This window comes from Dipodomys ordii, unplaced genomic scaffold (assembly GCF_000151885.1).
Source record: "Dipodomys ordii isolate 6190 unplaced genomic scaffold, Dord_2.0 Scaffold322, whole genome shotgun sequence".
In the NCBI taxonomy this organism is placed as follows: domain Eukaryota; kingdom Metazoa; phylum Chordata; class Mammalia; order Rodentia; family Heteromyidae; genus Dipodomys; species Dipodomys ordii.
Window position 1 is genome coordinate 123441 of NW_012267538.1, and position 11261 is coordinate 134701.

Below are 11261 nucleotides of genomic sequence, written 5' to 3' on the forward strand. Positions count from 1 at the left end.
CTATGTGACATAGGATATGTTCTATCTTGGAGATTCTTCCATGAGCTGCTGGGAAAAATTTATATACTGATGCTGAATGTATATTCTGTATATGTCTGGTAAGGAGAAGCATTCAATGTTGTTATTTAGGTCTTCAGTTTCTTGGTTGTGTTTTTCCTGGATAACCTATCCATGCATTTCAATGATGTGTTGCGATCGATGTGTTTTTAGGTTAAGTAGTATTTGGTTGATGAAATGGGGTGCTCCAGGATTCAGGACATTGATACTTAGACTTGATATATCCACCTAATGGAGATGTGCCTTTATCAATATATAATGTCTCTTCCTAGTAATTTTATTTTGAATTCTATTTTATCTTATGCTAGTACTGTGGCCTGTTTATGGTGTTCATTTGCTTGAAAATTTTCGTTCCAGCCTTTCAGTTTGAGTATGTGTTGGTTTTTGTCAACAAAATGTGTCTCTTGTAGATACTACATGCGTGCATCTTGTTTTATTATACTACTATTTAGTCTGTTTTTTATTTGGAAATTTAATTCCATTGATATTTAGAGTTAAGACTGTGAAATATCTCATAAGTCCTGCCATGTTAATCACCTGTTCTTAGGCTCTGTGTCCAATCTACTCTTAATACATTTACTTTGTTCACTGGTAGGGAGCAATTTATATAACCAATTTCTGTTCGTCATGATCTTCTCTATGTAGAATATATTTGATTAACTTCTATCCTGCTGATTTGGTGGAGATACATTGTTTCAAGTTTTCTTTGTCATGAAATATTTTTATATATCCTTTTAATGTAAAGGAGAGTTTGGCTTGGGACCATATTCACAGTTGGTGGTTGTTTGCCTTTAATGTTTGTCATATATCATGCGAGGCTCCCCTTTTTACCATATCAGCTAAGAAATTTGTATTTATTCTGACTGTATATCCTTTATAAATAATCAGTCTTTTCTCCTGACAGATTTAAGAACCCATTCATTGATGTCTAATGATCCTCGAATGGATTATGATGTGATGGTTGTTTGTTCTGTTCTGGTATACTCTATTTGGTGTTCTAAAGGCTTCTCTTATCTGAATGAGCCTATCTCTTTGATTTCTCTGTCTTACAATTGGTTTTTTTTAGGGCTTCTATCTCTTTATTAAAGCTTTATTTTAGGTCTTGTATGGATTTTCTTTACAACTTTTTATTGGGTGGTGGCTTGGGAGGGATGTGTTTTACCTGTGTCTTCTCTCATATCTTTTAACTTGGCATCCATATTTCCCTTGGGCTCTCTTGCCTTCTCAGAATTTATTTTTCTTTGTGTTTGGAGTCCCCATGAATTATTTTGCTGATCTTTGCTTGGTCTCATCTTGTTCACAAATTTCCTTGTAGAGGTTTTGTATCTTTTCATTAATCACAATTTCCAGCAGTATTCGTAATGTATTTTGAAAACTATCTTCTAGGTAATTGATTGTTCTAATGCCTGTTTATTTACTGTGTGAATTATATCACCTTGGCATGATTTTTGTCATATTTTTCTAATTTGTTCTGTCCATTTGAAGTATTTCTTGGCTTCAATTTGGGGGATCTATGATCTTAATAGGTGACTATCTATGTTTTTGGTTGATATGCCAAGTGTTGCTTTGGTCTTCTGTTGTGATTTGCTTTTCTAGAATTAGGTTTTTGTCTAGACCATTAAGTGTAGGAGAAGAAATCAGTATTGAGAGATGTTGTCAAATGAATACTAATGGTTCCAATGAAAGTTCTGACTATCCAGTGCTAATGTGAATTATGTGTGTTTATATGTGAGTGTCGCTGTTCATGAATTTTTTTTCACGTGGCCCTTTCATTTCCACACTGCAATTGTGTTTTTGAATATGTTGGCCAACACAGTCACAGCAGTCACCTTGCTGGCTGGGTAACTTTTCATATATTTCTGTTTTCTTGTGAAGACATTATTTTGAATTGTGTATCTATAAATAATTATACCTAACTTAGTGTGACACTCTAGAAATGGAGTACCTTCTAGGATTCTAAATCTCTGTTTCATTAGAGAAATCTAGGGTAATTTTCTGTTGTTATTCTGCCACTTTTTATCCTCTTCCTCTGGTTTATTTATGATATTGTGGATTTTTGTCACATAATTTAGGATTTGTGATGGTTGTATCAAGTTATTTTTGTTTTTCTGTTTGTGTTACTTTGAAATAGTGATTTCAGGATTGTATGAATAGACAGTAATAATATGAAATGTGAAGAGCTTAAAGCTTAAACAGGCACAATGAAGGCCTAAGTAACTCCATTACAGGCTAGCAACCATCTAGTGAGATATGAATTATGAAAATAACCATGGGTTGGACCCAGAAATGACACAAAAAGAAAAACAATTCCTGGACAACTGAGACATAAACAATCCTTGGGAAAGCCACAGGAATTTTCTCCAAATGCATTTACCAAACATTAGGTGGCCATGCAGGACACGGTGACCCAGTGGCCAGACACTTCCGGTCAATCACACCTCAATAATATTAGCCAATCACATATGTATAGCTTAGTTTGCTTAAAATGTTAATCAATCAAGTAATTTCTCATGTAAATCTTCCTCAAAGTTGTTTGTTCAATACTCTAAAAACTGTGCTGATTCTATGCTTTGGGTCTCTTAGTGTCATGGGTTACCGATTGCACAGAGTACCAGCCTGGAGCTTGCAAATAAAAGACTCCTTTGTTATTTGCATTGGTCGAGGTCTCTGGTGGACTTCGGGTGGTCTTGAGTCTAGGTAAGACAAATGTAAGTTATTCCATTGAAAGAAAGAGAGCAGACATTTTAACCTATTTGCTACAAGTAAATTAATATTAAACAAAGCTAATTAACTCTTATTTACTCTTCAGAGGTTGAGTATAGTACTCTTGGATAACTTGGAGGAAAAGACTTTAGACTGATTACAATTGATGCCTTTCACAGAAATTACTGGCTAAACATTCTCCTTCAGAAAGGCAAATGCTCTATTTTTTCATATTAGTATCATAAACTCATGACATCTGCATGTTGAATTGTTTTCCTCTGCTATTTTCAATACCATTCTTCATCCATTAGGTATCTAGGGCTTGGAATGACCCGTTCCTTAAAATACCTATATTGCTTATATTGTGATATAAATCTCAGTAATATTAATATGAATTTATCTCTGAGTCTCATCTTGAGCTACATTCATATGTAATTTACGCAGTTTCAAGCAAGAAACCTATTTTACTCTTTTCTATTTTTTAAACAATAAATCTATTATCTTTAACAAGATATTCTAAAGAAAATATGTTCTTTTATATTGTTCCAGTAAACATCATTTATTTATAGTACTTTTACTGAAATAAATATAAAGTATGTCACATGGAGAAAGCCCCCCCTTATGACTTTAAAGTATATCCTTGGGGACTATTTTATATATAAAAATAAAAAAGTGCAATGCACATGTTTATACATGAATCACATAATGGTTAAGTCAATTAGAGACAAGAACTATCATACCACATGAAGTCTCAATTTACTTAAAGGCACATTGTTCATGAATATCACTCATTTTTAGAAAATGACTAGTCACAACAAAGTTTATATTTCAAATTTAAAAAATAAAAATTACACCCAGATTTGATGTGAATATCCTGTTTCCAGGAATACATTTATCCGGCAACAGGGAAACAAAAATATAAGGGCTTGTCATATAGAAAGAAAGATGTAAAGCATACTGTCTTTCCTTAAGATGATACATACATGCAAATCGTGTCATTTATTCAAAGATACTATAGATATTCATGAGCGGATTTGTGATCAGAAGTGATAAGTAAGCAAAGTAACTGGAAAACTGTATTTGTAAATAGTGCTTTCAATATATGATGACGTTTTCAATAAATAAGCCTATAGATGATGATTTTGTATCTGTAACACACATCCAGTATTTTAGAAATACTCCCATTGGCTTCCCTAAGTTCTTGATCAATATTATTCTACTTTCATGATGTCAATTGCTACTAAAGTAACAAGGTGGGTGTTCTCTTGGTTTCTACATCCAATAAATTTTAGTATTTTGCAACGGTGTCTAAAGTCATGGAGTTTGACTTGGATGAGAAGTTTGAGGATACTGTATTCAGGGTATTAATTGGCCTGTAGCAGGCAGGAACCTATTGTGAATACACAGACACACGGGATACTAAGAATTAGGGACTTGATCTCGGGGAAAGATAAAGGTCCAGGCAAGGTCTTGAAGCTGAGATAAAGCAATGCAGCAAACATCAATCAACTATCATTACAAGGGAATGGAACTTATCTCTGATGTGTCTGGTTGGCAGCTGTGTGTGTGTGTGCATGTTTGTGTGTATGTGTTTGTGTGTGTGTGTGTGTTTGTGTGTATGTGTGTGTGTGTAGAGAATTTTAGTGTGGCTTCTATATTTACAGTCCATAGAGTATTACTTGCTAAGGAGAAGGTGCCTTTACCAGAGCTCTGATACCACTGTCATCACTTTTTACTGCAAAAAAAACACTTGCTTAATCTATAATTAAAAAGGGAAAAATAAACTAACATCCTAGATGATTGTTTGGAAAATTAATTGGCAAATTGAAGGCCAAAGGGAGAAATTGGAGATTAATATAATCTTTTTCCTCTCTTCTGATTATTAAACCACAATAGCTGTGATTTTCAGGAATCTCCTGTAATGTACTTACTGCTGAATTATTAATATGTTTAATAATATGAAACATATGATAGAGAAATAGATCATCCAGCACGCACAAAAAACTAGTGATAAGATCGAGCTTTTGAGCAGGGTTGCCACATCTTTTAGGAATGCAGTTCCTTCATATGAACTTCAAATTTCATGGCTTTCCCTGTGTGATTAAATGGCAAGAAACTACTGTAGAAACAAAAATTCCTGTTCAGCCAAGTAGAAAGTGCTTATGTTCTTATCCTCATGTGGCAAATTTCCATTCCATAAAGAGTCTTTGTTAGAATGCTTTCATTTATATACTTTAGCACATCACCCTTCCCTGTTGGAGACAGGAAAAAAAGATAATTTTGTTTGAATATTATCTCACTTAATTTCGTGTGTACCAACATGATTTGTATAATTACAGAACTTTGTAAAAAATATTAGTAAGGATCATATCACAACTATAAAATATAATTAAAATCACATAAGACTACAAGTCACAGAATTTTGTGCATGAAAACATACATTAGATTAGTTGCAGAATTTCTACTTTGAGACAGACTTTATATTAAAGTATTAAGCACTTTACTAAGGGTTGAAACATTTTATTGAAAAAATATATATTTCTTAGAGATATTTTGCTTCATATTTTAAGAAGAATAATCGTCTCAAAGTAATTATTTTTAAAATTTTTTCCCCGTTTCCATGTGATTAACCTCCAAATTAGAAATCCAGATATCTAATTCAAATTAGCCAAAAATATTCATTGAGTATAAGAACCTTCTGCTCTCTACATTCTTCACACTAACTTTACCAAATATGATGAGTCTGAAATAATCAGTCTCTTTGTGACCTGTGTTGATATTATTTACAATGTGAGCAAAATGTTTAAAAAGTAGTATTTAGTTTAGCTTAATTGCTCTGAAGAGACAACAAATGATATAATCAAAGGCTAAAACTGAGTAGATTTAAAATTTAGAATTCAGGAAATGTTTTTGACCACACTGGTTACTAACCATTATTTAATCTTAACTGGAACATTGAGACTAACCATAAGCCTAAGTGTAAGTAGATTCTAAAATTAATAGCAATACTCTAGTTCACATTCATTCTAATTCTTACCTGGCTTAATATGAAATTTACCTTCAGGGGCTGGGAAGGTGGCTCAGTGGTAGAGCGCTTGCCTTGCATGCTTGAGGCCCTGGGTTCGATTCCTCAGCACTACATAAGCAAAAAGAAAAAAGCCGGAAGTGGTGCTGTGGCTCAAGTGTTAGAGTGCTAGCTTTGTGCTGAAGAGCTGAGGGACTGCACCCAGGCCCAGAGTTCAGGCCCCATGACCGGACCCCCCCCAAAAAAGAAAGAAATGTACCTTCAATTTGACCCTCATTTTTTTCTCTTACACTCTAACCCTAACCATGGCTAGAATCCTAACCATAGCCTTGACACTAATGGTATGTAAAATCTAAAATTTATGAAAAATGCTTGTTTGTTTCATTCTAACTGAAATTCCACTTGTAATTCTTGAAATAAATTGCAGGTTTTCCTAAACCCTATAGATTTTCTCACTCTTAACTTTGAACCTATCTTGTTCCATAAGAGAAATCATTATACCCATTGATCTCAAATCCTAATATTATGAAATACATTGTACTTCCATTATCCCAGCTATTCTTGAATTCCTAAAACCTAAAATAAGTTCAGATTTACTTAACATTTGACCAATTCCTTTTTTTTTTTCTTTTTGTTGGGCGTGCAGATTGGTCTCTGGGCTTGGGCAGGATCCCTGAGCACTAGGCATGGGCAAGATCCCTGAGTTCTTTAGCTCAAGGTGTGCACTTTACCACTTGAGCCACAGGACCACTTTCAGGTTTTCTGGTGGTTAATTGGACATAAGAGTCTCACAGACTTTCCTACCAGGGCTGGCTTTGAACTTCAGTCCTCAGAAATCAGATTCCTGAGCAGCTGTGATAATAGGTGCAAGCCACCAGTTTAACCAATTTCTTTACTGTTTCCTCAACCCCCTTTAACCAGAAACCTAATCCTAATCACAATCTAAATTAATACCAAATGGTTAATGTAAGGAAAATTGTCTGGATTCTATTCAATCACATATTTTATTGCTTCTGCTTCTTAGTGAAAAACTAAATTTTACCCTAATCCTATCCTTCGCTAACCCTAACAAGAACTAAAACAGCAATTCACAATTTAAACCAAATAATATCTGAATGTTAAAAGTAACACAGACGTTGGTTTTCATTCATTCTAACTTTGATATCATCCATTCTTCTTAAAACATATTGCAGTTTTACACAATACCTTACAACTTTTTCTCATCCAAACCCCAACTCTACCTGGAACACCTTGTTGAATCCTAAACCTACAGATAACTGAATCAAAATGTTAATAGCAAGCCTCTATTTCACATTTATCCAAACTCTTGCTAGGTATGTAGGTCTAAATTTTACTTGCATTTTGAACCTAAAGTTTTTAAAGTGTTATCGTATTTCTTGTCAGGTTTTATTTTGCATTTTTTAAAATTTTAGTTATTGTAAAAGAGGCTGACAAAGGGCTTATGGTTATATGTGTAAAGTAATGAGTACACTTCTTGTTGAACATTGTTACCCTCTTCTTTGTTGTTCTCCCACTATAACTTCCCTCTCCCACCTCTCTCACTCCTCTTTCCCAATGGTGTAAAGTTCATTTTCAATATAGTGTATTGTGAGTATCATTGTTGCAATGGGTCATCTTGTGTTGAACCTAAATTTTCTTTTTCTCTAACCTTAATTCTAATTCTGTCTGGGATCCTAACCCTAACCATAATAATAACAATAGCCCAATTCAGAAGATAAGAAAAAATATTAAAGTTTTTATTCATCCTGTTGATTCACTGTACATATTGAATTAAGTTGCAGTTCACCTTAAATCTTCCAAATTAGATTATATGTGCATAATTAAAGATGTAATTTTATGTGAAAAACAGAAATTTTTGGAGGAAGGAGTAATGAAAAGGAAATAGAGGGAGTATAATCAAATGCTTTAAATATATTTTGGAAAAAGTATGAGGAAACTGCCACTTCTGATAATTAATAACCATTAACAAAATAACTAAAAATTAATAAGTAAATAACACACTGCCATCTAGTGTTCTTTAAGAGAGCCACAATAGGTCTTGTGAATAAAATACTTGTGTTAAATAAAGTTTGTTCATGCATAATTCATATTGCCATTGGCTAATTATTTAACTTAATCAATAAAATATATCAAATAAAATTCCATGATAAAAAATATAAATCAGTTAGTAATTGTTTGAGAAAAAGTAGTCATGTGCTGCTGAGGAAAACGTGTATTCTTATGCTGCTGGGTGAAATATTCGGTAGATGTCTGTTAAATCTAGTTGACCTTTGCAGCTGTTTAGATCTGCGGTTTCTCTGTTGAGTTTTTGCCGAGTTGATCTATGTAGTAGGGAGAGTGGTGTGTTAAAATCCCCAACAATTAATGTCTTTGAATCTATGTGGGATTTGAAGGAAAGTAGTGTTTCTTGGATAAATTTGGGTGCTCCATTGTTTGGCAAATAGATATTTAGAATTGTAATATCCTCCTGAAGGAGAAATCCCGTAATTAGTATGTAGCGTTATCTCTTCTCACCAATTTTAACTTGAAGTCTATTTTATCTGATATTGGGATTGCAACTCCCGTCTGTTTTGGGGGGCCGTTTGCTTGGTAGATTTTGCTCCAGCCTTTAACATTGAAAATGTGTTTGTTTTTACGGGCAAGATGTGACTCCTGAAGGCAGCAGATAGAAGGACCTTGTTTTTTAATCCAACTAGACAGTCTATGCTGCTTAATTGGAGAGTTAAGACCGTTAATGTTAAGAGATAGGACTGAGAGGTATTTGGGAGTTCCTTCCATTTTATCCACCTTCTTGGGGGCGGCAAAAACTGGGTTATTCCTATGGTTCTTGGATTCTCAGTTTGGGTGCAGTTTCTTGGCCTTTATTGTGGTCTTGTTGGTTTTCTATGTGTAGGGCATCTTTAAGAATCTTTTGTAGGGCTGGTTTGGTGGGGATGTATTGTTTCAATTTTTCTTTGCTATGAAAGGTTTTTATTTGGCCTTCAGTTATGAAGGAGAGTTTAGCTGGGTACAGTATTCTTGGTTGAGAGTTGTTTGTTTTTAGGGCATGGCATACATCATTCCAGGCTCTTCTTGCTTTGATTGTCTCTGCTGAGAAATCTGAGGTGATTCTAATTGGTTTCGCTTTATAGATGATTAATCTTTTCTCCTTGACAGCTTTAAGGATCTTTTCCATGGTCTGAGTTGATCCTGTGTGGATTATAATGTGACGGTGGAAGGTCCTATTCTGATGTGGTCTATTTGGAGTTCTAAAAGCTTCATGTATCTGAATAGGCCTATCTTTTTGCATGTTTGGGAAGTTCTCTGCTAGGATCCTGTTAAACAAATTTCCTAGATCATTAACTTCTGTTTCTAGGTGCTCCTCTGCACCCATTATCCTTAGATTAGGCATTCTGATGGTGTCTTCCAAGTGTTGGATACATCTATCGTATTTCTTGGACTTGTCTTGGATGCTTGTATGTTCTTTCTCTATAGTTGCTAGGCTGTCTTCAATCCCCGAGATTCGATCTTCTGCATGTTCTAACCTGCTGTCAAGACTTTATACTTTGTTTTTTTTTTTTCTTTTCCTTCTAATTGGTCAGCTAAGAAAAGTCCAGGACCAGATGGTTTTACAGCAGAATTCTTCGCCATCAAAGCAGAACTCACACCAATACTCCTCCAACTCTTCAATGAAATTGAAAGAGAAAGTTCAGTACTGAACACATTCTATGAAACCATCATAACCCTCATCCCAAAACCAGGCCCGGATTCATCAAAGAAAGAGAACTATAGACCCATTTCTTTGATGAACATTGATGCAAAACTTCTCAACAAAATTTTGGCTAATCGATTTCAACAATTCATCCAAAAAATCATACACAAAGATCAAACATGGTTCATTTCAGTGATGCAAAGCTGGGTCAATATATGCAAATCAATTAATATTATTCATCATATCAACAGGAGCAAGGATAAGAACCACATGGTTATCTCAATAGATGCAGAAAAATCATTGACAAGATCCAACAACCCTTTATGATGAAGGTTTTGGAATAATTAGGAATCCATGGCACATTCTTCAATACAATAAAGGTTGTATATGACAAACCTACAGCCAGCATTATACTTAATGGCGAAAAACTAAAGCCATTTCCTCTTAACTCAGGAACACAACAAGGATGTCCACTCTCTCCACTTCTCTTCAATCTAGTAATAGAATGCCTAGCTACAGCCATAAGACAAGAAGCAAACACAAAGGGGACCCAAATAGGGAAAAAATATAACTCTCCCAGTTGCAGATGACATGATCTTGTATTTAAATAATCCCATAGACTCCACTCCCAAATTACTCACGGTGATTCAAAACTTTGGCAAAGTAGCAGGGTATAAAATTAACCCTCAAAAATCGATGGCTTTTCTGTATGCCAAAAATGAGAAAAGTGTGGCTGAATTTAGGAAAGTAACTCCATTTGTAATAGCCCCTCAAAAAATAAAATACCTAGGAATCAATTTAACCACAGAAGTGAAGGACCTCTATAATGAAAACATTAAAATGTTGAAAAAGGAAATCAAAACAGAACTAGAAAATGGCAAAACCTCCCATGCTTCTGGATAGGAAAGATAAACATCGTGATGATGGCAATACTTCCTAAGGCTATCTACAAATTCAATGCGATAACTATCAAAATTCCAACTTCATTCTTCAAGGAAATCAAGAGGGAATACAAAAATTCATATGGAACAATAAAAGACCCCGTATATCAAAACTCTCCTCAACGGAAAGAATATTGGTGGTGGAATATCAATACCAAATTTCAAACTCTACTATAAAGCCAGAGTAATCAAAACAGCTGGGTACTGGCATAAGAACAGACCTCACGACCAATGGAATAGAATTGAAAACCCAGAAATGAACCTACAGACCTATAGCCAACTAATCTTTGATAAGGGTGCTAAAATAATGGAATGGAAGGAAGACAGCCTCTTCAGTAAATTGTGCTGGCAAAATTGGTTAACTACTTGTAGAAAACAAAAGCTAGATCCTTATATATCACCCTGCACCAGAATCAACTCCAAATGGATCAAAGACCTCGAAGTCAAAGCAGACACTCTGAAAACATTACAGGTTGGAATAGGAGAAACCCTAGGTCTCCTTGGCTCAGGCCGAAATTTTCTTCATAGAGTCATGGAAACACAACAAATCACAGAAAGGTTGGACAAATGGGATGGCATGAAGTTGCAGAGCTTCTGCATGGCAAAGGACATAGCTAGCAAGATCAACAGAAAGTCCATAGATTGGGAGATGATCTTCATTAGCCATACAACGGACAAGGGTCTCATATCTAAAATATACTTGGAACTCAAAAAATTATATCCCTCAACAACAAATCCTCAAAGAAACAACTGCCCAATAAATAAGTGGGCTAAAGACTTGAATAGAAATTTCTCGGTAGAAGAAATAAGGATGGCCAATAAA

At 34.7% G+C, this 11261-nt stretch overlaps 1 pseudogene; it reads right to left on the reverse strand.

Annotated features, from left to right (window-relative positions):
• Positions 1-11261, reverse strand: part of LOC106001576 — a 46984-nt pseudogene that overhangs the window by 20599 nt on the left and 15124 nt on the right.